Here is a 22,320-nt window from a genome sequence, read left to right as displayed (position 1 = left end):
CTGACTGCTTTCATTATTTTTCCATGCTTTATGTGCCCAGGTTTATAGGTCTTCATGGGTCCTGCAATCTTATGATTTATGTCATTGAAATTGTCTGGCAATCTTCTAGATTACATGGGTTTCACTTCTCTAAGCTTCCTCTACTTGTGTTCTACCAGCACATGCTAACCCCCACAGTCAACCTTCTGTCACAACTGTTGACAACTGTGATATTGTAATCTATAATTAGAAATATATAATTGGTCTAATTCCTATCTCTGGCACAGAGCTCCTAAAACTCCTGGAATTTCCTAAGCAATAATAGCAATTTGTGTTGGTATTCACAACAAATCCCTTTCAACCACACCTGAGTTTACTTTAAAGAGGTGACTTCCAAAAGCATCTAAGAATGGGAGGTTATTGTTAGGGCACCCAACTATGTGGTTACAGATGGAATTTCAGTCCCCCTTGTTGACTTCCAAAGAGAGGAGAAGGGTATGGGATTGAATCAATTGCCAACAGCTATGATGCCTAGGTAGTGAAAAGCCCATAAAGGCAAGGTTAGGACAGCTTCCAGGTTGATGATACATGGAAGTTCTGGAAGATAAGCATACCTGGAGAGGGAATGGAAAGTTCAACCTCTTTCCCCACTTTTTGCACTATATGTATGTCCCTTCCACCTGTTTGTTTTTGAGTTGTATACTTCCATAATAAACCAGTAATCTAGTAAATAAAATATTTCTCTGATGTCTGTGACCCACTCTGAAACATTAATTAAAGTAACAAAAGGGGTCATGGGAGCCTCTGGCCTACAGTCTGATAGGAGCTCAGATGACAAACTGGACTAGCAATTGACATCTGAATTTGGGGTGAAGGGGCTTACAGAACTGAGCCCTTAACCTGTGGGATCTGATGTTGTCTCCAAGCATAGAGTGTTACAAATGAGTCAAACAGTGGAATACCCACCAATGGCATTTCATGGTGTTGGAAAAAAACACATTTTGGTGTAACCAAGTAAGATGTCTGGTATAATTACTTCCCTAGATAGTGTGATAACTAGATATATTGACTTCCCACTGCTGCCCGGAGCTGTATTTGCTTCTTTACTGACTGCCTTCCACATTAGCTGAGTCCAATCTCAGGTTCAGTTCCTTTGCCTGAAGATGTCCACTCCCTCCTACCCCTAGATATAATGGGACCAAGTCACAACTAAGATCTTCAGCTATTGGAAGGGCAGTGATCAGATCCCACACTGTCCTCATTGCTCATACAGGCCAATTCTTATTTAATTATTATCTCTCATTTGTTTTTATAATGAAATATTCATAGATGAGCTCCCTGAGGAATTGGATAGTTTTGCTACTGTTCTTGAGAACTTAGTTTCTTCTAGTCTTTGGAGTAGCCGAGGTGGTGAGCTCAATGGGAATAAACTAGGTAGGGTGTGTATTTGTCTGTGCCCAGGAATTTAATTTACTCACCTCTTCATCAGAGCCAGCAAAGTAAGTGCAGTGATGGAGAGATATAAAGGACCACCTCAGACAGATGGAGAATCAGATTGTAATGAACAAAACGACTTTTCATTGCACCTCACTGCAGTTCAGTTGGCAGCTCAGCATTTATGCTGTGCTTCCTGTCTGTGATAGCCTCATTTACCAGAAAGGTGTTATGGCTTAAGAGACCTGCAGAGGGTATCTGTCACCACTGCCCAAATGGAGATGCTCATAGAATCTGATTAAACACACACACACACACACAAACACTTGCCAATTTTACTTTAAAAATCCAAAGTGAGAACTGCTCTAAAGTATAAAATTTCAACAGTTACACCTCAGCTGTTCACTCTTTCTTTATTTGCCTGGGACTAAAGGATATCAAAGTAAAACTGGACAGGTCAGGCAAGAAGAACGGGCTGGCAGTTAATCCCTTTTCTTTCTTTCTCACTGCGGTCCTTTGAGAATAATGTTTAAGTCAGTGAGTGTCCATTTTGATGCTTTCATATACTTAAAAAACATAGCTGGATGTATTTATTCATTCAACAAATATTTGGGGAGCACCTATAACATGAGTCAATGTGTTTAATACTAAAAAGACACAAAAATAAAAAGGGAACATCCTATCTTCATGGGGATTACAATCCATGAATCCTGTATAGCAGATATTTTTTGCTAGTCTTTCAAACATGGACATATCAACCTCCTAGTTTTTTCTGAGATATGGAGAAATATGGAGGGCAGATATAGGAGAAATTACCCTATTTCAAAATATGTTTCATTTTATCAAATTTTTTGGGGGGATACACACAAGCATCTCACAAAACATTGTCTTTTCTTCCATAGTCTATAAATGTCCTGCCAGGGGCTATAATTGTCATAAATTATTTAATAAAATGAGGGAAGTAGCAATTCCATTTATTTTAAAGGTATTTAGAACAGAGCTAGAGATGTCTCATCCTGGGCAGCACACTAGTGATGGGGTGGTATCAAATTGAGGCACCTCTAGAGGATATGACCACCCTTGGGAAGAGTCAATGATTTGTCATAAAAAGAACGGGACTGCTTATCCTGAAGTAGAACAGACGTGAGCTCAGGTATTATGATTGCAGCCCTATAATAGTTACTGGACAGGAGGTCCAGACTTGTTTCCCCTGGTCCCAAAAAATAAAATGCTGATCTGAATGGAACCCTAAGAAAGAGAGCTTTATTTAAATAAGAGCCATAGGCGGTGGAATATGCTGCCCCTGGAGAGTCGGACCTTTATTTTCACCAGAAATAACCAGGAGGCACTGAGGGGCCACAATTTAAAGATACTATACAGAGGACACCGCTTAGGTGGTTCGACAACCTTGGGATCATCAGCAACACGGTCCAGGCAGGCTTATTAGGAGCATGACTAATCAATCATGGCATTTCCCAAAATGTTTCCTTGGAGTCTTTCCAAACACAGAACTCCAAGTACTGCTCCCAATCTATCAGAATTGGCATAGGAAACAGAAACATTGTTACTTTGCCCATATTAGATATATATGGCATCAGATTGGGGTTTCAAGGTGGCTGCACATCAAAATCAACTGCTGAACTTTTGGAGCTTTCTAAAGTAGCAGATACCCAGGCTCCACCCCAGTTCTCCTGAACAAGAGTATCTAAGTTCTGAACCCAGACATCTGTACGTGAAAATTATCGCTTGCTGACTCACATGTGTCATGTCTCACAAAGATTAAAAAACTAGTATTTAGCAACAAGTAATAAATAATTCACCCAGTTCTTTGGATCTGTGACTCTTATGAAATCAAATGAGTCAGAACAAGAGTAACTGTGTGCCATTAATGCATCAACTAATTGTATTTGTTATTTGCATGTGCATCTAGTGACCCCTGCATGCAATAGTCCACCCCCCATGGATTAAATTGTGTATGCACCCCATTCCACAATACAGATTTATGTGTGCATCGGGCTGCTGAGTTACACAGACCAGATGAATCACACTACCTGTTAGAGTATAAAAGAGCAAACATTAGTAAAACTGATAATACGCCTTGTGGTGGTGACTCAACCAAAGCAAGCACATCTGTCACAGAGGAGCAGCCTGCCAGCTTTTCACCAGGGGAAATGCAATTGAATAATAATGCACCATATATAAAGCCACTTCAATAATGCTTTCTGCCAAGTTAAATCCCCTGAAGTTGGAAATGTGTGCATATCCTGGGTCAATGTATAGATACACAGTAAAAGCAGTCCAAAGTCTTTGTACTCATCTTAAATTCATAGATTCATCCAAAAAGTGTCAGACACTTTGCTCAGAACTAAGAAAACAAAGGTGGACTTGCAGACATATCCATGCACTTTTGGACATTTAAGAAGAGTGGTGGAAATTCAATGAACTCTGTTTGGAAATGAGAGGCAAAGGTGCATCGTGCAATGTTTAAGATATAAGACACTTGATCTTTAACTAGGGGGTGAGAGGAGTGGCAGGCCATGAAGGGCTGCAAACCAAATAGCGTATTTTTTAATTGCATCATGTTTTGTATTGAGGTAACACTGGTTTACATCATCATAAATAATTTAGGGGCATAGGGCCACATTTCTTCAGATGTATGTCACCCACCACCCTTAGCACCAAAGCACCTAGAGTCCTGCATCATAGTTCACTGGGACCCTCCCCACCTTGCTCTCTACTGCTCACTCTCTGATAGTCTCAGTTCTGCAGTCAGATTCCTAGGTCTTGTTTTAGTTTAGTTTTTCCCGTTCCTTTGTCTTATTTCTTTTGTTTCTTTATATTCCACAAGTGAAATCATCTGGTATTTTTCTTCTTGTGACTTATTTCCCTTAGCATAGCCCTTTGCAAATGGCAAAATTAAAAAAAATATTTTTTTAAATGAAATATGAAAACATTGTTTTTAATAGCTGAATAGTATCCCACTGTGTATATAGACCTCATTTTCTTTAAACACTCATCTATTGTCAGGCACTGAGGTTGTTTCCATACATTGGCATCTATATTCAGTTGCAAGTTTATTGACTTAGAGTTGGAAATCAGCATGGTTGAAACAATGGCACTGCAGAAATTGGCAAATACGACATAAAGCTTTACCTCTCAGAGAGTCACTTGTTAAACGTTTACCAGCACATCACATTTCACGTCAAGCAATTATTTGTTTATACATGGTATGAATGACGGCACCAGTGTATATGGCTAATTCAGAGGGACTTCACTATGATAGCTAAACATGAGCAAAGGGAATGTTTTGATGAGTGTAACTATCATGCAGAGAGGGCTTTACCATTTGTAAGGTACTTCTATAGTATCTTCTATTTACCTTTTTTTTTTTGTAATATGAAGATAGCCATTATCCTTATTTTATAAACATGGACATTTAATGAAGAGAACAGAGGTTTTGAAAGACTTGAAAGAGAAAAGTCATGTAAATACGAACCAGATTGCTGGGCATATATTAAGTGCTCAGTAATTTTTAGCTATTATTGTAATTATTAGAAATGATTACTTTAGTGTCAAAACAATCTTGCAAACTAGGTATGGTAGATAATGTTATGTATATTTCTTAAGTAATAGCATTAGAAGCCAGACAACTAAAATAAAGTTACTCAGACCTAGATTAGAGATGACAGAATAGAGGTCCTCCCCTGGAGGCGCAGGCAGTTAACCACAGCACTGTGAAGCTGTCCACAGCCTCTGAAGCGCCGTTTTATCCCAGCTGGTGGGCAAGAATCCCACATGGCGCAGCAGACCTCTCCTGTCTCGCCTGCTACTTCCCTCAGCAATGTATTTCACTCAGTCTGCCTGTTCTGTTCCCCTCTCTGTCTCCTGCGCATCTGGCCTGTACCCTGGTTCTTGTATAAATAAATAAATCTTAAAAAAAATGAAGTTAGATGATGAAGGAGTTTACAGTTAAAGGTATGGTCTTTGGTGCCCTCCTCAGAAATGTGTGCACTGTTGTGAATTTAGTTTGTTTTAAGTGCAAGGATGGGAAGCTCAATTAACACTGAAAATATGTCTTGCTAAGCTCATAGAACATTCCCAATAGAATATGGAGGTTGTCACTATGGAAAGCTGTATGGAGATTCCTCAACCTACTAAAGATAGAGCTTCCATATGACCCAGCAATTCCACTCCTAGGTATTTACTCAAATGACACAGAAACACTTATTCCAAAGGGCACCTGCACCCCTATGTTTATAGCAGCACTATTTACAATAGCTAAGCATTGGAAACAACCCAAATGCCCAAAAATAGATGACTGGATCAAGAAGATGTGGTATATATACAGAATGGAATATTACTCAGCAATCAAAAAAGATAAACTCATGCAATTTGCAACAACATGGATGGAGCTGGAAGGAATCATGCTCAGTGAAATAAGCCAGAAAGAAAAAGAAAAATACCACATGGTCTCACTCATAGCAAGAGTTTTGTAAACCTGAATAAGGGATCAGGAAAAAGACTAACTATAATAAAGAAAAATCAAAATCAACAAGCAATTATAAACTAGAGACATACAATGGGGGGCAAGGAGAGGAGGGATTGGGGTCAAAATAAGGGGGGTGCAATTGTATGGGGAATATAGCCAAGATGAAAATGCATACATTGTGCAAAAATGAAAAATGATGTAAGAAATATATTTTAAAAAAATAAAGCAAATAATTTTTGGGAAAAAAAAAGAATATGGAGGTTGTTTGGTCTCTTTGGTTTGTTTTAGTCTCATCATCTCCTAGTCTTTTTGCGTGAATGTACATGCATTCATTTTTTTCTTCCATTCTGACTCTCCTACTGTGTGATAGACACTGCTCTAGTCCCTAGGAACAAATCAAAGGATGAGATAATAAGGTTCCTGGCCCCCAAGACAAGGACAATAAAACAGCAAGTACGCACATATTCACAGGCAATGAAGTGCAGCATGACAAGAGCTACAGGCATGCAGATATTCAGAAACTACATGTTCCTGTATCCTCACACTTCACACTCATAGGCACCCTAGTGCGGGTCATTTTGAACAGCGATTCTGTGATCTACGGGGTGAAAAAGCCCGTGAATACTGAGCACAGCTTTCTCCAAGCCTGGAGAAATAAGCAATAAAGACAGGAAAATATTATTTTGTTGTTTTTAACTAAACTCTATAACTGGAATAATATTACCTTTAATGAGGCTGGGGAACTTCCTCTGAGGAGTCTAAAACCCTTTACCGATGTTATGCCATTAATTCTCCTTGTGTCTGGAACTTGGCACCTGAAGCGCAATGCATTATGCAAAACCAAAGCACACTTTGCATAGAGAAGAGATTGTGTTTCAATGTTTCCCTTGTGCTGAACTTCAAACTGCTGGCATATCTGCCATCAGGATATGTATCCTATATCCATGCTCTTGACATTGAAATCATCCTAGATGTCACATCTCTTGCAGGAGGAAAGGGAGTGGGGGGAGAGGAGGAGGTAAGGGGAGAAAAAGAGAAAGAGAGAAGTTTGGCACATGCAGGCAAAGCTGTACCTCAAATTCTTATTTGAATTAAGGATAAGATTGTGGATACCATTCACTGCACTGACAGCTTATGAAAACCTTTCGTGAAGTACTATGCAAACTCATGGTGATAAAAGGCTAGAAAAATAACTGTATGAGCAGGTAGATTTAACATACTCACCATGTGCCCAGGTTGGTGCTAGGTAATTTGTAAAGGGAAAATGAGATTAAGATAAGTTCTCTTTCAGACTGGGAGAAATGAATGGCTGACTTAAAGAGTGAATTTATTTATTTATTTATTTATTGTATTTTTTTTAATTTTAATTTTATTTTTATATTTCCCATACAATTGCAACCCCCTTATTTTGACCCCAAGCCCTCCTTTTCCCACCTCCTACCCCCCATAGATTGTCTCTGGTTCATAGTTGTTTGTTGATTTTGATTTTTACTTTCTTATAGTTATTCTTTTTCCTGGTCTCTTATTTAGGTTTTCTAGATTCCTGCTATGAGTGAGACCATCCGGTAGTTTTCTTTCTGGCTTATTTCGCTGAGCATGATCCCTCCCAGCGCCATCCGTGTTGCTGCAAATTGCATGTGTTTATCTTTTTTGAATGCTGAGTAATATTCTATGGTGTATATGTACCACATCTTCTTGACTGGATCAATAAGTGAATTTACATTACAAGATTAGAGCAGGCTCTAGATTGGGCAGCTTAGCCTCTAAGTGCTTCTTGGAGTTCTAAGAAGGTAGAGATGAATAAAAATCTTTATGACGAACAATTGATCCAAACTGATCTCTAAAGACCAGGGAGGGTTCAAAAAGGTGATTTTGCTTATGGTTCCAGGATGGAGAGGTTGCCTATAACCTAAATATTCTGAAACACAGAACCGTCAGAGTGCTCCTATTCTCCCCCATGGTGAGGAGGGGTGAACACCACAGCACATAATTTCTGGGAGACTGGGATTTTTTTACATAATTCCAGGTACCTAGTGGGGGCAGTGCTTAAAGATCCCATGGGCTGCAAGTTATCTTCCAACTTGTTTCTCTGGTTTGCTCTGGATGTCCTGGTACCCAGACTGCCCCATCTCCTGCCCTGGCTTCTCTCTCTCTCCTCACTTAAATTCACTCCTCTTCTTTCCTAATTCCACTTCAGTGCATGCTTAAGCTTAGTGCTTCAGTCTCCAATACCTTTCACTCAGTTCCTTCTGAGGAAGCCTGCATTTTCCTCTCTGAAATGTTAGAGAGAACGATGGGGAAAGAGAGCACCAAGTTAAAACTGTACTTAAAACTCGAACTTAAAACTGAACCTCAGAAATCATCACAACTAAAAGTTATAAATAGTCTATTCCCTGTCTTCTCCACAGGGAACTCTTACTGGTTTCTGGGTCACTGATTCCTGGCCAGGACCGATCCATATACTCTGGAACTATAGGGAAGGGAAGAAAATCCCCCTAACTCCCACCCCTCTGGGATCCTCTTGGACCAGTGGAGCAATTAAGTCAACATCAGACAGGTTACCAGGAGAAAGGAACAAATTTAATTATATACATATGGGGAATCTACATCTATGTGTATTCCAAGGTCAGTGAGGGAAATGAGGGTCTATATCCTAAGCTAAGGGAAGGGGAGGGGACCTGGGGTTTAAGGAGAAAGGAAGGGGCTCATGTGACTTATAGGATGAATGCCAGAGGCTCCCTAACTAGATGTTTGCCCTGCCATACATATAGGTTTCTCTGACAGAAATGTTGTTTCTGGAAAAACCTTAACTTTGAGTAATACCCCCATTTTCATTCTTTAGACATTAAAAGAAGTAAATATTTCTTATGAGTCTCGAGAGCCTGGAATGATCCAAGTTCAAAATAAACCACCCATCAAGAAACGCATCTTGGGAAGGCCTGCTCTCAATATCTTGGGGACATCTGTTCTGTAGTCACATGTGATTTTTGCCATCCTGCCTGGAGTCATGCTAAACTGGAGCCGAATCTCTTGTCATCACTTTCTAATTGTGGGACTTTTTTATTTTTATATTCCCCATGTAATTGCAACCCCCTGATTTTGACCCCAATTCCTCCTTTCCCTGCCCCCCTCCACCCAAAGTGTATCTCTGGTTCATAGTTGTTTAATTGTGGGACTTTTGAGACCTTGAGTCAACTTATTCACCTGTGAAATCAAGATAATAATACCTACTGTAGGGGGTGTGAAGGATTAAATTAGTTCATGGAAATACAACACTTAGCACCTTGAACATTTTCAAAAGTGCCAGATGACTTAGTTATTGATATTATTATCACTCTCACCAAATTTCTGGGTCCTAACATACTTTTCCCAGGAAACCAGAAGAAGCCCAAACTCTTTTTAATTTTATACCTAGAGGAATTTGGCTCCCTCAGTTTCAACCTCTCCCATTCAGCCAAATGTAGTTCATCCCTTTCATAATGTCTGTTTAAGAATTTTCAAAAAGAATTTTATTCCCCAAAGAAATGCAACTATCTTCATTAAGTTTTTTTTTTTTTTTTCCCCTCTCCGGAGATTCATGAAGTTGTATGATGGTAGAAAATAAAATATGAGATCTGAGATCATCTGCTTTATTTTACAGATGAGGAAACTGAGTTCTAGAAAGATGATTGAATAATAATCTAGTAATTTGCCAAGATGACCCACATAATTGATAGAAAGATGAAATTAGAAATCTTATTTCACCCCTCTACCTCCAGACTCATGTCTCTGGCAATGTGCCTTATTAACCCTCTTCCAAGATGAAAATACTCACCTCTGCTTTTCTTGATTCAGAGCATGAGTGTCCAATGTCTTGAATTATTTTTTAAGTATTTTTGAAGACCAGTGCCCATGACAATCTTACCATTCCCCTCAGCCTAAATGGAGATAGGCTTCCTCCTGACTGTAGGCCCCTCACCTCCCTTTCATACATCATTTACTTTAGAAATCTTGTAATTTTTAATTCCTTCTGAGCCCCTTTGAGATGTGAAACTTCTCCCAGCTCTTGTCATTCTATAACCCAGGAGAGCCTTCCTTGAGGACCTGGGAGCCACTCATTCCTCTGAAATGTAATCAAGAAAGATAACACACATAACTCCCAGTCTCTGAAGGAGGGTGGGAGCCTAACTTCAATAAGGAACCAAAAAAACACACACAGCACTCATAGCAGGAATCTAGAAAACTTAAATAAGGGACCAGGAAAATGAATAACTATAAGAAAGTGAAAATCAAAATCAACAAAAAACTATGAACCAGAGACACTTTTAGGGGAGCGGGGGCGGAAAGGGGAGGGATTGGGGTCAGAATGGGGGGGCTGCAATTGTATGGGGAATATAAAAATAAAATTTATTATTTAAAAAAAAAACACAGAGTGATGGCCTAATCCCCCTGACTAACCTCCCAGAAATGTCCTCCAGTAATTTCCACTAACTCACACAGTGCTAAAACAGTCTTGCCTTTTGTTTCAGCAGAGTTCAGCTCAGTCCTGTACTGAAGCCTCTTTCACCTATTAAGGTAGCCAGAATAACATCTGTATTGCTATTTTTACAAATGTCTGGTGCAATTTTCCTTTGACACCACATGGTCCAGGATAAAAGGCTGCTCTGATCCAGCTTCTGCTTTTGTCTGGGAAAGCACAAGCAAGTAAACTGGAAGCAGCCCAACTATTGCCCATTCATTTGCATTTAAATTGCCCAAATGGCATTTGGTAAGAGCTATTTGATGTCCAAGGAGGCTTTGGAGGCTTTTAAACTCCAGAACAGAAGGTCACCATTGATCAGCAGGAAAAGAACCTGAGGGCTAAGTGGCCAGGTAAACTTCCAAGTTTCTTACCTAGGAAGCTGGCTGCAGCTTGTAGCCTGAGGAAAGGGAGTCACAGACTTGCTCCAGGGCTAGATTGGGGTGCTTGTCTTGGGGATCTTACTCTCTAAGAAGCTGTGTTTCAGCCCCCCGTCCCTTTTGCTGAGCTCCTGGAGAAAGAACAGGAAACAAAAGATCAGCATGGATCTTCTCTCCTACCTCAACAAGTATCTAAACCTGTTTATCTTCAATAAGTTCAAGGATGTCATTTATTAACTGAGAAATTAGTATAATTACTAGTTTTTGTTGCTTAATTTGTTAAATGTGGACAGTAACTATTCTTATAAGGTTGACATATAGAACAATAATGAAAGTAAAACTGGGGTGATGGTGATGATGACTGAGCTCTTTCTACATGCACAATAGAAAATTGGTTTGTAGGCCAAGTCCAGGACTGTGGGTTGCTCCAATCCAGCTTCTTCTTTTCTTTACAAGCTTATCAGGTATGTTTTATGATTCCCATTTACACAAAATTTTAACAGTTCAAAACAGACTGAGGTACAGAAAGGGTAATAACTTGTCCAAGGTCACACAGCTAGCAACAGCAGGACCAAGATGCAAGCAGGCACAGCGGTTCAGAGAGCTAATGATTTATGTAAAATATTAAGGTAATTATTTTGCTTAAAAGAAGAACTCAAGATGATGCAGTTACAAACAAGTGGTCTCTAGGATAAGAATTAACAATTTTGGCTTCCCCCATCTCTTGCAATTTCCCCCTTATTTGATAAGTCTGCCTTCATGACCAGTCTCTCAGATAAGTATTAACAAGTCCTCCTGCATTTCAAGGAACAGGGAGTTAAACAACAGCTACTGAAGATAAACAAGTTGGCATCCACCTGTCTCTGTGCTGACCCCTTGCCCCTCCCCTTTGCAGACCCTAGCCCATCTCCCCTTTTGTTCTTTGTATAAATACCCCTGGAATCTGCCAAACAGGAGGATGGTTGTCTTTCAGACATGAGTCTGCTGTCCTCCTCATTTTTCAACAAATTAAACCACTTTCCTTTTCCTCAAACTCTGTTTCCTTTTATTGGCTGAGGGAAAATGAGGCCGGTGCTAGGTATCAAAACCATGATGATGTCACTATCATTAAAAATAGCATATTCCAAATATGCCCTTATCCATATTGACTTTCTATAACAAACCTGGTTCTTTGACTTACTTGAAATTGACTTTGCACATATTAACTTTCCTACTCTCCCTCTTGTATAACACTCCCAACCAAATCTAGATCAGGGTAAGACTTTTCAGCTGTCACAATTTTGGTGTAGTGCTCCAAGTCAAGTCATGTCTTCTTTGCTGATCAAATTACACACACACACACACACACACCCAAGTGAGAAATCTGTGAAATTGTTATTCAGCTTCTCCTCTTCCTGCTCAGCTCCACCCTCCCTTGGGTGGGGCAGGGAACCTCCCCCTTTCCTGGGGACCACCCTGTTACAAAATCAGAATAAATGAAAAATAGATAAAGTGCTCAGACTTCTGCTTGACAGGTATGATATTACAGGCAAAAGGGAAAAGCATGGAATGGGGCTAGGGTCTAGGAAAATGTATAACAAAGCAGAGACTCAGTCATGCTGTTCTTTTCTTTCTTTTTTTTTTTTTTTTCTTGAAGACAGTTTTGATTCAACAAGTGTAATAAGAGTAGTGTTCAGAGGAGATTATCCAATCCTTTCCAGTAAACAAGGCAGTCTCACCTTTACCAAAAATAACATCTTTTGTACATGTGATTACCCTTGGTTAATACGGTATAGCCAAGATGAGAAAGCACACATTGTACCAAAATTAAGAATGATATAAAATAAATAAATATATAAATAAATAAAATTTAAAGCCCTGCTATTCTAGTGGGGAATGGCGGTAGTGATGGGGCCTGGGGGTAGCAGTGGGGCATGAGTGCAGCAATGGGGCAATAGGAGTCAGAGGTAATGCAAAAAATGGAATATGAGAGAGATGTAGTGTAGAATTTTCAACACCATGCTAAAGACCTTAGACCTTCAAACATGGCTCCTTAAACACAAGACAGAAGCCTAGATTACCATCACAGAGGGAGGAAGAAAGGCTTAACTGCTTATGTTCTAGTCTATCCTGGCACATCATTTAGCTTCCCACACTCCTGACATCCACAGTGCATTTATTTGCCACCTGTATATTTAGTTTATCTTGTCTTGCTTTGCTTCATGGAATAACAGCTCTAACACAAGCCTTCAAAATCACCTTGTTTGAATTCTTCATTTAGCCAGTCAAGCCAATTTGCTTTAAAGATTGAAAATGAGGAAGCTACCCAGGGTCACACAGCTCACTACTGGCAGACCAGGGCAACGAGCAGAGTTCAGTTATTTTAGGAAAGGGGATAAATGAGCACCTTGAGGTTGTTTGCACTGCATTTTAGGAACTCACTGCATTTCTCTCAATGAAATCCATGAATCAAATATTTTAAGAACTGCTGTTAAGAGTTTTTCCAAGGAGAGCTCAAGAGGTGCAAGCAAATTGCATTTAGACATTGTTGTTTTCATCGACTCATTTAAAAGCCATAATGGGAGAAGAAATCTGGGAAGGAAACAAACTAAAATAAAATAAATATTTCTTTTCTCTTTCCCCTCAGTCCACTGACTGGGAAAGATATATTCTCAGGAAACACTGTGGCAATACTAAAAACAACAGAGACAAATGTAAAAAAAAAAAAAAATTGTTGCTGATGCTGCAGTTAATTGCAAATGATTCCACTATGCTACATCTCCTCCTCGGAATGCTTAAGCACCTGGGCCATCTGCTTTGAGACCCACTACAAACTCGACTCTGAATGACATCACTCCTAGCTGTGATGTGACAGAAAACAAAGGCTTCCTCTGTGTTATCGCTCTTTGAAGAAGGCTTGCAGCAGTAACACAAAAGTAAATAGCAGCAAGAAAAGATGATGGTTTAACATTGGCTTTGCAAATACGAAAGACTGATGAATCCTTTTCAAACCCAACTTTTAGAAAGAAGGATAGAATTTTCCCTTGGAAATGTTATGCAAAGTAAGGGGATGGGGAAAAGCATTTTCAAGGGTTTACTCAGATAGCAGATTATTAATAATAGTAACAATGGCAAATATAAGTAATATTATTTATGATAATAAATATAGGTAAGCAGAGATCATACAAAATTGAAAAGGAATGAAGCAAGAACTTGTTTGGGATTTATATTTGAAAGTGCAAAAATGAGTATGCTGATGCAAGTGATGCTCTAGATATCACTTGATGTATTTTTTTTTTACTTGCATTAATTTTCTTATTAGAGAAAAAAATGCTAGAATCTTCACCTGGTATCAAATAGATTCTGTTCATATGTTATCTTTACAGGAAATCCAAAGTCATCTAATGGAGCAAGCAGATATTCATGCTATAATTTGGAGACAGAAAGGTCTTAATATAACTTAGCAAAACTAATGGAGTAATAGTCAACTGAAAACATATCAGTGTTTAAAGTAGATTTTATTGCCTCCACCATACAGAAGGAATGGAAACGCTGAAAGAAGTCAAACAACTTGCCCGAAGTCACATGTGTAGTATCTCAAAAAAGTAGAATTTAAAACTGAATCCATCCACCAAGTCCAAGACATGCATTGTCATGAAACTAGCTCTGACATTAAGTCTTCTGCTTTTCTTGGACTGCTATTTGCCTTTACTTATAGTTTCCCTCTGCTTGAAATGCATCCCCTACAACAACATACTAGTTATTTAACTCTCTCCTATTCTTTGAGACTTGGTCAAAGTTCATCTTCTCTGTAGAATGTTGCTGGAACATCTCAATTAGCAGTCTTTCGTACCTTTGAATCCTCATGAAATTTTACATCTACATTTCCTACAATTGCCTCACTTTTTGACTTGGTACCTCAGCTAATTATATAAATTTGAATTTTTTTTTTTCCTGAGACTGAAGAGTCTAGTTTTCCTTTGCAAATCCTGCTTTATCTTAACTTGTAAGTTTACACAGAGCAGACATTACATAATGTATAAACATAGAGACTATACAGTGTATAAAGACCTTTTGCCTTTATATCAGAGCTAAGACAATTTCCAGACCTCTTAATTTGCCTACTCCCATGCATATCAATTAACATCTATGAGCCTATTGCCCTAATCCCTATAACAAAGATAATAAACAACAAATGTATGCATCTCATCATCTGTGTGAGAATCAGACTGAGTAGGCAAAATAACTGTTTTTACCGGGTTTGAATGATAAAGATAAATGTCGGCTGTAAGAAAGGGATCTCAAAATAACATTAAGAACATGGGGCCTCCCCGGTGGCGCAACGGTTGAGCGCTGGGTTGCGAGCTGCCCGCGGCCTCTGCGGCGCCGGTTCGATCCCCTGCTCCTCCCCGGCCACCCCGGAGGAGGGTCCCACATGGCGTGCAGACCTCTCTTGCCGCCTGCTGCTCCCCTCAGCAGTGTACTTTGGTCCTTCTGCCTGCTCTGCTCCCCGCTCTGGCTCTGGTGAATTCTCTCACCCTCCCGCACTTCTGACTGTACCCAGTGCTTGTATAAACAAATAAATAAATTAAAAAAAAAAAAAGAACACAGGGGCTTTCATGTAACTGGCTAGACAAGCACTGCAGGTTGGGAGGGCTTCTATTCCACAAAGTTATCCAGGAACCCAGGTTCCTCACATCTTCTTGTTCCTTCATTAATATTGTCTTTGTCTGTACCTTTGAAGCAGGTCACAAGATCATCCTTGTTACAACTGTCAGGAAAGGAAGTTGTAAGTAAAGACCAACTATTTTCATTTAAGCCGAGTGAGACAGAAGTATCACATATCACTTTTGCCGACAATTCATTGTCAGTAATGATTTTGATGGCCACACCCATCAAAAGTCACTGTGAAATGAAGCCTCTAGCTAATCAGCCACTGGCCCAACTTGAGCTATTATAAGGGTGGAGAGAATGGATTTGAATGGAAAATAATCCATGCCAAAGGAAGTAAAGAAAAAATGAGATGGCACTGTAAGTATCAATAATCATTGAGGGATGTAGTCTTGATGTAGACCTGAAAGTTTTTATGTAAGTGAAGTTTGTAGCAAACCATTTAGCAAAGTTCAATATGCTTAAAGAACCTAAATGGTCATGGAGATGATCAGGCTATCTGGATATTATGGGTACCCAGGAACAAAGTTTAGTTAAATTTTCAGTAAAGAATTATGGCTGTAGCTTGGAATACATACTCAATGCAGATGCTACCACAGTTTTCAATAGCCAATACCATTAGTAATCTTCAAAAGACGAGAAACGTCCAGCACTTCCCAATTCCATACTTTATTGACCAGCATAGCTATTATTGCATGGAAAATGATATTAGGGAATTTTTTTTAAAGACACCAAGATTTCCCTGATTAAAAGGTAGGGAGATATTCTAACCTTTCTTATTGGAAAGTACCCAATTCCCTCCTCTGGTTAGAGGCAGAATTAATGGAATTTCCTTATGGTAACCTCACATATAACAAGATTTTCAAACAATTAGCAGAGATATGGGGTTGATATGATAGAGATATGAGAAATTTTTTTTCAATAAATATTAGGAAACCAATGAGATTGACAAAAACACAACTCTCTATACTTATTTGTGCTAACAATTACTTGTTATTCCTTGTTTATTTCCAATGAAAACATGACTTTTGGAAACTGCTTGGTGAATTTTAATTATTAATGAAAGTAATAAAAATATTTATAAGAAAACAACTATAGAGTAAATGAAGGAGCACACCAACAAATTAGCATTTAATTACCAAACATTGCAAGAGGCAGCTAAGCACACTGCTGTTCTTGAAAAAGCCAAGAGAAACAGAGTTGAGTGTGACCTCTGCCAGGGATGAGCATTAGTCTCCTGGGACTGTCTTAGGATTTGCTCCCACAAGGAATAAGGGGAGTAAACGCTGCATTTGTTAATTTTTAGGCAAATAAAATCTATCTTTATAGTTCAGTGCCAAAGTTGTACTCAAAGTAATTTAACAACTCTAATTTATCTCATGGAGATTTTTTGCTAAAGTTTAAGAATGTGTCACTTACTCTATGACTGAAGATAAGACACTGACCTTTATTGAGTCACTGGTTCTTGTCCAAAGTGACTATAAAGAGGTAGGGTAGGTAGTGGGGATGAGAAATGACCCAAGTACTTTGAAATATGCCAGCCCCTAATATTTGGAGCTTATAATCTCTTTAACTTGGATGTTTCAGATTGAGGCAACCAATTGGCTGTTAGAGACTGATCCAAGGAGTTGGTCCTACATCCGGGATCTTGCGGACACTGCAGATTGATGACTAGCAGCACTCAGTGACCACTAGCATGTGCTTAGGTTTTCCTGGTGCCATTGCCAAGAAGGGAGCAATCAGTTACATGTAGTCAGTAGTATAATCAGTTAACAACTGCAGTACTAGCATCAGTTAATACCCTTCCAAATTTGGCACTACTAGTTTTAGTTTGAGGGCCTTTGGGTAGGTGTTAATCTTTCTATGACTCAGTTTCATCATCCATAAAATGGAAGTGAGCGTGCTACTCCATAGTAGTCTTGTGAGGATTTAAAGCCACAGCTACTTAAAATATCTACTGTATTACCCAGACCTCAATAAGCCACATGTAAACATTTGTTATGATCATTTTAATACTCACTGATGGTGACTCGAATCTAGCACTATCCCAGCAGATAGGGGAAGCCCACTGTCAAAGACTCAGAAATGCAATAAACCATAGGACAATTTCATAGGTAGGGCATTGTATAAAAACAAACAGATTTCATTGCCCGTAGACTTCTAAACAGTGGCTGTTCATATGTGCATAGGCATCACGTGTGGGAGAGAAGGTTAAAACAGATTCCAGAGACTCTCCTCCAGGTATTTGATTCATTTAGTCTTAAATGGTCTACAAGGATCTAAACACACTCCAGATAACATTGATTTTAGCAGAACCTGGACTAGACTTAGAGAACAATACCTTCAGCAGTTCTGTGTCTTCACTAACCTTACTCCTTTTTTTATTCTTACAATTAAATCATATCTCCTGAAATTGATCATATTCCTGTTCCTTTCTCATAAATCCACTTGATATTTTTTATTAAAAAAAAAACAAACTTGTGGATCATATGGAAGCTCTATGTTTAGTAGGTCCAGAAATCTCCACACAGCTCTCCATAGTGGTTGGACCAGTTTGCACTCCCACCAACAGTGCAGGAGAGGATGGTCTCATTCATAGCAGGAATCTAGAAAACTTAAATAAGAGACCAGGAAAAAGAATGACTATAAGAAAGTAAAAATCAAAATCAACAAACAACTATGAACCAGAGTCACTCTATGGGGAGTGGGGGCCGGGAAAGGAGGGATTGGGGTCAAAATAAGGGGGTTGCAATTGTACAGGGAATATAAAAATAAAATTAAAATAAAAAAAAAACTTGTGATAAATATTTTCCCCATTCTACAGAAAAGAAAACCAAAATTCAGGAATCTTGAAACTCAAATAAGTTTTTCAAGGTCACAAAATGCATGAGAGCTAAAAAGATTAAAAATGCACTTTTCTTTGAAAAGGAGAAGATGAGATTCTTTCGTACAGGCATTCCAGTAGCACAGAGCTGTGAATAACACTTACTAAATGAGGACATTCAAGAGCTTATACCTCAGTTTCCCCATTGTCAAATTAGAAATGACATTGGCTTTGAATAAAGTTAGCAGACTTCAGGGGAAACATGATTTCCAGGTGCAAAATATGATTAGCATGACAAGAAGCATAACAAATTGATCAAACTGCTGGTTAGACACCCAGAGTTCTCACAAAACATCATCTTGCTGCACTAAATGCCAATCAATGAGGATTAAGTGGATTGAATTTTCCTTGGAGAAACGTGAGTTTTTAAAGCGAAAGGGAAAAAGGCTTGGATTAATAGCTAGTAAGGGTTTTGTAGACACAAGGCTAAGGAAATCAGTCATTTGATATACTTTCCATTAGCAGGAAAAACATACAGCTCAGAACCATGGAAGCATTGAATATAAAATCTAGAAGGAAAGTATTATATGAAATATCATAATTACTAGAACAAAATCTTCAGTGTAACCTAGATACATGAAGGCAAAAATTATCAAACTATTTCCCTTAAATTCCGATTTTAGGGACATAAATATCAGAGGGGTATACAAAAAATATACTATAATAATAATACACAATATATGTCATAATATACAATAACAACTGCTAGTTTATATTGGAATTGCAAATATATGTTTATACTTTATTATATTTATATTTAAAAATTATATTTATATTTATAAAAATTCCCATTTTAGGGACATAAATCTCAGAGGGGTAGACAAAAAGATATACTATAATAATAATAATAATATATGATATATAATAATATACAGTAATAATAATATACAATAGTATATATCTTTTCTCTTTCTGTGTCACCATAATGCAAATGCAAGTTTAATATTGTGATTAATAATTGAGTTAAACTGATGATGCTCCCAAAGATTCATTTCAAATTCAAAGTAATCTTTGATATGAATTTGGTGCCAGTAGACTTTGGGCAGGAGAAGAGGAACCTCATTTTCTAATAATTCAGAGTCAGTGCATTGTTCTCTTTCACTCCTCGGCTATTACATTTAGAGAGGAGGACCACGCAGGGGCAGAATTAAGTCAGTCATTGAGCCCAGTTGGATTATACCAATATAGCCCTTGACTTACCTTTAGTACACAGTCCCTGATCAGGGGCAAAAATTTTCATCAGGTATCAAGAGGGGCCTTTAAGCCACCTGAAAAACAATCTATAAACCAATAAAATCAATTTCAGGTAACAAAAATGCAGTGTGGTAGAATTAACCAGATATTAGGTGAGGCAGACCTTTGTAGTTCTTTTCCCCGACACTTTACTATCTGCTCGATCTCCTTAGTCGAGGTTCCCTTTCCACAGAGAACCTTTGCTATTTCCTGGTCTGAATTGTTCACAACTTCTCCTTTTGGTCTCATGGCTTCAGTTGACTGCTACCAACACCTGGATTATGTTCTACAGCAACTGTGTAGATATTTTTTTCTTGTCTTGATCCTAAATGCTGCTGGCTATAATTTACTTAGGCTTCACACTGGACAAACAATTGGTTCTTTCTCTAAAATATACATATTTGTTGACTCTTCAGGCATCTTAATAATTGATTTAAACTGATGATACTCTTGAAGATGACTTTCAAATTCAAAGTCATCTTTGACCTGATTGGCAGGGCTCTCTGGAATTAGCACTGTGTGCAAGATTATCATACTGCCCACCTCCATGAAACTTACAATCTAATGGGAAAGATAAAAAATAAAGCAACCCATTTCCATTTATATGGGCAGGAAAATGGTGCAAAGGGCATGCAGGAAGTCTTCCCACATGCTCTGTTGGGTTCAGGGAAAGAATCCTGAGGAGGTGAGGTTTAATATAAGACTAGAAGGCAGAGGAAAGTAGGGAAAACAGAAATAAGTGTTTGAGTGGAAAAAACAGCCCATATTAAGGCTTGGAAGTGAAAGAGAACAGCATCTTAAAAGTACTGAGAGAAACTTTGTATGGTTCAGAAAGGGTTCAACTAGAGGATTGGAACAAAAGGATTCTAATGGTGTGGGTGGCCGGAGAACAGATCTACAAGGACCTTGAAATCCCTGCTAAGGAATTTAGACTTTTTTCTGTGGACAAGAAGGACCCATTAAAGGGCTTTTAGCAAGGTCTGATAAGATGATGTGAAAAATCACTTAAAAACTCATTCCGGCTGTATAAAGGATAAAGGCTTCTTTTTTTCCCTCCTGCGACTAGCCAGTTGACAGATTCAAACAAGTTTCACTGCAAAAGGGGCTGGTCAGTATTGAAAGTTGGTCCAGGCAGTGTCCTCCTTGGGATAGTTAAAGAACAGTGAATCTGGACCCAAACCAAATTTTCCTTCGCCATTCTGGTGACAAGACTGGGAAGGCCAAGTGAGTGGCGTTTCTGAATAATAATCCCTGAGTTAGATATGCCAGCCCTTATGTAAGCAAGCAAAGAAAGAATGAGACAAGAACTAAGAATAGCATTTTATACATCATGCCAAAGATCACTGAGGGTAAGTAAAAATCTAAGAAATGTCATCTATCATCCATCTAGGCAATTGTCTGCTCTGACAGTTTACATAGGGGCCAAGGACATAATGTTGGAAAGCTTGTTGCTTTTTTTTTCAGGAATGTGTGTGGGGGTGGGGGTTGTATATTCTGTGCTTCTGGATCCATAAAGTTGAGCTATAGACTGGGAACAAGTTTCAATTTCTTTTCTGGAAAGATCCATTCATTAAATGATTATGCAAGAGTTTTCTTAACTTATTTGCATTTTTAATTTGCTTTGAAAATAGTATCAAGTCAACATGGATTAACCCCACAGATTTCAAACTATATATGATTTTCACATCCCAGGCTTTAGGGATTATATTTCAATTCCAGAACCCCAACAACTGCTTCAACTGCTTCATTATTTTTGTTTTCATGTTAGGTTTCTGAAGGTGAGTGATTTAATTGAAGAAACAGTTCCATTGTGTATGGAGAAATCCTAGGAAGAATCTGTGTGTGGAGAGAAAAAGACTAAGAAGACTTGAGCTTAATTAGATGTTTGATCTTTAACAAGTCTCTTCTTTCTAAGGCACTATTTCCTCAACTGAACACTAAAGAATCAAAATAGATAAATTATAGGGTTCCTTTCACATTCAAGATTCTGATATATATCTTGATAGCCACAGGAACACACACAAAAATTTCTAACTCCCTTATAGAGTATCCCTCCTTAGGAGAAACTGTGATCTTACTTTATACTCCACAAATACTTTTTTGGTTTAAGTTGACTTTAATATTACAAGATCTGCTTTCACTTCATAATATCATGCTTATTTCCTAAACATCAAATCATATTCTTATTTTTAATCAGCAGTTCTTAAAATAAGGTAAACTTGTGAGCTGTATTCTTAGGACTCTTCATATCTACAATCAGGTTTGCATGCAAGTTCAGACCCCGCAGTCCCATGAATGACCCATCTTATAAAAACATTGTCTAATTTCATTCGTTAGTGCATTCACAATGCAAATCTATCTAGATAATCCCTTAATAGCCATTTAATTGTCCAAGTTCTAGGGATCTCAAACAGACATTTCTTTTTTTAGGACTATACTTTATTCTTGTAGGGACTCAAAACCCAGAGAAAAGACAAATCTATAAACAAGTCAAAAGACAAACAGTGGCAGCCATTATGATATGGAGGTCAGAGGTCAGACTCAGTCACACAGCTTATAGATGGCAGGGCTGGGGGCCGAGGGGACAGGTCTGGGGGCTCATTGCCGAGTATACTTTTCCCTTTCACCGCAAGATCACAAAAGCTGCTAACATTTAGTTATACTTCTTTCTCCCTGAAGGACATTGGAGACTTTAGAAGACATTTGATGGTCCTTGACCAGAAGATTAAGACACTAAATTACACTGACATGGTCCATAAATCACCAAATGAGT

The sequence above is a fragment of the Talpa europaea genome, assembly GCF_964194135.1.
Source record: "Talpa europaea genome assembly, chromosome: 7".
Classification (NCBI taxonomy): domain Eukaryota; kingdom Metazoa; phylum Chordata; class Mammalia; order Eulipotyphla; family Talpidae; genus Talpa; species Talpa europaea.
The sequence above is the reverse complement of the archived record's forward strand: the minus strand, read 5'-3'. Positions refer to the sequence as shown.